We start from the raw sequence: 5478 nt of genomic DNA on the forward strand, positions 1-5478 counted from the left end.
TTATGAGGAGCGGCTGAGGGAACTGGGGTTGTTTAGCCTGGAGAAAAGGAGGCTGAGGGGAGACCTCATCGCTCTCTACAACTACCTGCAAGGAGGTTGTAGCGAGGTGGGTGTTGGTCTCTTCTCCCAAGTAACTAGTGATAGGACGAGAGGAAATGGCCTCCAGTTGCGCCTGGGGAGGTTTAGATTGGATGTGAGAAAAAATTTCTTTACTGAAAGAGTGGTTAAACGTTGGACCAGGCTGCCCAGGGAAGTGGTTGAGTCACCATCCCTGGAAGTATTTAAAAGACGTGTAGATGCGGTGCTTAGGGACATGGTTTAGTGGGCATGGTGTTGGGTTGATGGTTGGACTCGATGATCTTAGAGGTCTCTTCCAACCTTAATGATTCTATGATTCTAAGTAGAGATACCTCACGTGACATGTGTTTCTGTCCAAAGAAAAACTTGAGTTAGGCAGCCCTATCATTAAAGAAGAAATCTGTCCTTACAAGAGTAAACCTCAGCAGTGGGAGCAGAACAACCACAAGCTGGAGACAATGCATCCAAGCATTTATCTGAGGACATGGCAACAAAAACCACTCACCACAAAGCAAGCAGGGGCACACAAGGGATTTCGCCCACACACCTACACTCCTATCCCATATTAGATGCAGCATTGCCAGTTCACTTTCACTGAGAAGTGAGCTACCGCGCTCCTACCTTAAACTCAGATCAGGAACCTGGGCCACATCTACAGACTAGCAGACCTACTAGTAAATCCAAGGCTTAGGTAACTTCACAGCAACTTGTTTGGTAGTTTTGCATTGTGACAGTCACAGAAACCAATGGCATGAGGAAATTATATGTCCCTAAGGACATGGGGCTGGGGAAGTGGGAATGCGCCTGGCAAGGGTGAGGAGGAATGGGGAAAAGGATGGGGTGACCTCTAGTCAAGATTAAGTGTCTCCTTTCCCTCATACCCCGGTGTATCAGGAGACATAGTGCACAGCTTATATCCAGGATCATCCTTTACTTTATAAAGACAGTACTTACAGACAGAGAACCAGCCCTGTGTGCTGGAAGAAAGGTGAAAATTAGCAAAATCTAAACTCCTGTGTGTCCATTTTCACCCAAAATGATTCAAGACTCCCCTGCTTCCTTCCTCTCACAGCTCAGACAGCATGAAACCTTGTTAGGCTCATAAACTGCAGATACCCTTCATCAGAAGTGTAAAAGCAATTAAGCCCTTCTGAAAATAAAAGCAAAAGCAAAAGAGAGATGCAGTCCCTAAAGACAAAAAAAACTCAGGGCCTATTCGTGAGCCAAGCTATAAAACTGTAAAAAAAATTGCTGGAGATGAAAGCAAATGCAGGGAGCGTGTTTGAAGGAGCTGTAAGCTCATGGGAGAGAGAAGCAGACAGCAAAAGCAGCAAGCCATAAAGGCAGCTGGATATAAGCCTTTCTGGGCAGTATGCTAGTTATGAAAAAGCTTTTCATTAAAAGCAAAGACACTATCCCCCACTGTTTAATTCTTCCTGTGTTCAGAGGATATTTAAACACACTTTGTAAATAAAAAAACTCTAGCTCTCAAACTATTGATGCTAGCATAAATTCCTACTCCTAAAAGGGGAAAAAAAAAACAAACAGGAAAAGGAAACAAACACTAAAACCCCTCCCAGCTCAAAAAAAACCCCAGGTAACTGCTTGAGTTAAAGACAGTAACAGAAATACAACCTAGAAGCCATGCCCAGACTTAGCAGACACTGACTATGAGAAGATTCATTTCAGAAGCATGCTGCGCTCATTTGGTAGAATTAAGGGAAAGAAGAAATTTCTTGCATTCTCTTACATTAGGATATAATTTGCCATAGTATTGAAAACCTTTCAAGCTCTTTTTTTTCAGAATGAAGTGTTGGGTTTAGTTCAGTGATGTTCCAAGTGGGCATCCCAGAGCATTTACCCTGATTATAATCTTATGTTCATTGTTTCTGACATCTCTGAATACTGTTGTGTAATCTTTCCATGATTATGAAACATGTCACTTCTTCATCAAACTCCATCAGACGTGCAGTTGCTCATGTAATGGTGAAAATTCTGCAGGAGTTACCCTTGGCTAGGTCAGCACTGCACTCTGAGGATAGCAATGACAGACCCAGGAAATGTAAATAAGGCTGCTTTTCTGAGAAATAAGTACTCACTTGAAAACTTCCGTTCTATTGAGTCAGACACTAAAATCTAGATAATATAAAAGTTGGCTCAGCAGGCTTTCAGCAATGATAAAGCACTTGTAGCTCATCAGTTTGGGGCTGAGATTGTCTTGATTTTCAGGCATTGCTAAGAGGTGGAGAAAAATGCTGGTGGCGGACATTCAAACTTGAAAGTGTTGACATCATTACTCAATAGGACTAGTCAATGTTAAAACAGCACTTTTGAAATATAAAACACTGTATTATAGCATAGTTTCTTTGCTTGAATTGGGAAACACAAGCCTGCTCCGGGCTTAGATGGATTCTCTCACTGAGCACCCGCCGGGCTGCAGCAACTCTCCCAGCAACCTCCTCCCACAGCAAATCAGCAGCAGGGTAACCCTCCACCCTCCTCCATGCTCCCAAAGCTCACCCAAATAATGCAAATAACTCGGGACCCTGGGAACAGACATTATTAAGCTATAGTTGGGGCAGCTCAGGGCAGCCTGTGCCCTAAAGTCCTAATCTCTCAGACAAACTTAGGTACATGACTGGTTTGAAACCATTCCCCTTTCCGTTTGGGGAGAGCATTTTCTACAAACGTGTTGTCTTTTAAGAGCTAAAGAAAGTAGAGCATAGGAATGGGCAGCATGAAATAATCACTCTGCATTTACTTTTCAAGTATCCTGTTTTAAACAGAGTTAGGAGAACAAATCTACATCATACGTATACACATCTGTTTCTGTTCATGTTTTGATATCCTATTAAAAAAGATCTCATTTCGCAGAAGAACACGTTAGTCAAACATCTGTTCCAACTTTTGGATTGTGACTCTTCATGTTCATGTTCTGTGTTCAAAAGACCTAGATAAATCAATAGGATGAATTAAATAGCGAGGTGGCAGTGAAATGATTATTTACCTTTGGAAAAAAGGGCAAACAAAATAATGATAGGAAAGCCCAGGAAAAGAGCGGGCAAATTAATCCCAGTTCACTAAAATACATTTTTGTCAAAATACTGACAAAATAATTTCTGCTAAGTAGGAAAACTGTGAAGAAAACTGAAAGACATAAAGGATTAAAAAGACAGTATTTTGCTTAGAGCCTCCCTCCTAAGTTATCAGACTGGGAAGCACAACATGTACACAAAAAGGATACCATTAGTAATTTGTAATAAATATGCCTAATAAACCTCATGACTAAGAACAGTTCGTACTACAAAAAGAATGCTTAATGTTTTTCTGTCGGCTCCATTTACCAATGCCATCCTTTGTATACGGGACAAAACAATTGCTTTAGATATGCTCTATTTTTGAGCCGAGGGTAGCGCATTTTCTGATAAGTAGCTCTATTACAAACACACCATAAGACCACTGTATATTTTACTTCTGTCTTGTAACAGGAGACAGAAGAGGTTGCTATTAACAGCCTAAACTTGCAATAAGTCCATATAGTTACGGGCTCAAGACTTACCTACACTGGGAATGCACCCTGCTTCCTGCTATCAGTATGGCAAACATTAGCACAGAGCAGCAAAACAAGTCTTCCACCGTCTTTGCAGTAGATTTGAAACCAGAGCAAAGCAACTTGCAACACTAGCTCAAATTAATACACATTTCAGCTTTTTACAAGCCAGTTTTATACAGTCCCAAATCATTTCATAGAATCATAGAATAGTTTGGGTTGGAAGGGACCTCTAAAGGTCATCTAGTCCAACCCCTGGGCCGTGGGCAGGGACATCTTCAACTAGATCAGGTTGCTCAGAGCCCCGTCCAACCTGACCTGGAATGTTTCCAGGGATGGGCATTGTGAGAGACTGAAAGAGGTAATGTCTCAAACATTGTGGCAAAGCAGGTTGCGGTCTGCATGGCAAGGGTGGGCTGCAGGTGAGCGGCAGGGGAGACGGAGGGCATGCCGGAGGGCACACAGTTCTGTGTGCTGATAGGCCTGGCAGGACAACGCAAGGTCCGTGTCTTTCTTATGCTGAGGGCTCCAGAGCTGGACACAGTATTCCAGGTGGGGTCTCCCCAGAGCAGAGTAGAGGGGCAGAATCACCTCCCTTGACCTGCTGGCTATGCTTCTTTTGATGCAGCCCAGGATACGGTTGGCTTTCTGGACTGTGAGCACACATTGCTGGCTTATGTCCAGTTTTTCATCCACCAAGAGGCAATGTGCACAAGTCAAAACACAGAAAATTCCATCCCCCAGCCTATATTGATACTGGGGGCTGCCCCGACCCAGGTGCAGGACCTTGCACTTGGCCTTGTTAATCTTCATGAGGTTCACACAGGCTCACTTCTCAAGCTTGTCCAGGTCCCTCTGGATGGCATCCCGTCCCTCTGGTGTGTTGACCGCACCACTCAGCTTGGTGTCATCTGCAAACTTGCTGAGGGTGCACTCGATCCCACTGTCTATGTCATTGATGAAGATATTACAACACTACTGGTCCCAATATGGACCCCTGAGGGACACTACTCATCACTGATCTCCATCTGGACATTGAGCCGTTGACCACTACCCTCTGGATGCAACCATCCAACTAATTCCTCATCCATTGAACAGTCAATCCATCAAATCCATCTCTCTCCAATTTAGAGAGAAGGATGTTGTGGGGGACCATGTCAAGGGCCTTACAGAAGTACAGATAGATGATATCTGTAGCTCTTCCCTTGTCTACTGATGTAGTCACTCCGTCATAGAAAGCCACTAGGATGGTCAGGCAAGACCTGCCCTTGGTGAAGCCATGCTGGCTGTCTCAAATCACCTCCCTGTCCTCCATGTGCCTTAGCATAGCTTCTGGGAGGATCTGTTCCATGATCTTCCCAGGCACAGAGGTGAGGCTGCCAGGTCGGTAGTTCCCAGGGTCCTCCTTTCTACCCTTCTTAAAAATGGGTGCAATGTTTCCCTTTTTCCAGTCATCAGAGACTTCACCCGACTGCCATGTCTTTTCAAATATCATAGAGAGTGGCTTGGCAACTACATCAGCCAATTCCCTCAGGACTCTGGGATGCATCTCATCAGGTCCCATAGACTTGCCTATGTTGAGGTTCCTCAGGTAGTCACAAACCTGATCTTCTCTTACACTGGGAGGGACTTTGTAGTCCCTGCCTTGCGGTCCATCCACTTGAGAGGTGTGAAAAGAGAGGCTGCCAGGGAAGGGAAGACTGAGGCAAAAAAGTTTTTGAGTACCTCAGCCTTCTCCTCGTCCGTTGTTACCAGTTTGCCAGCCATGTTCATCAGGGGGTACGCTTTCTCTGACCTTCCTTTTCTGGCTGACATACCTGTAGAAGCCCTTCTTATTATTCTTTGCATCC

This window comes from Pygoscelis adeliae, unplaced genomic scaffold, assembly GCF_000699105.1.
Source record: "Pygoscelis adeliae isolate BGI_AS28 unplaced genomic scaffold, ASM69910v1 Scaffold116, whole genome shotgun sequence".
Classification (NCBI taxonomy): Eukaryota; Metazoa; Chordata; class Aves; order Sphenisciformes; family Spheniscidae; genus Pygoscelis; species Pygoscelis adeliae.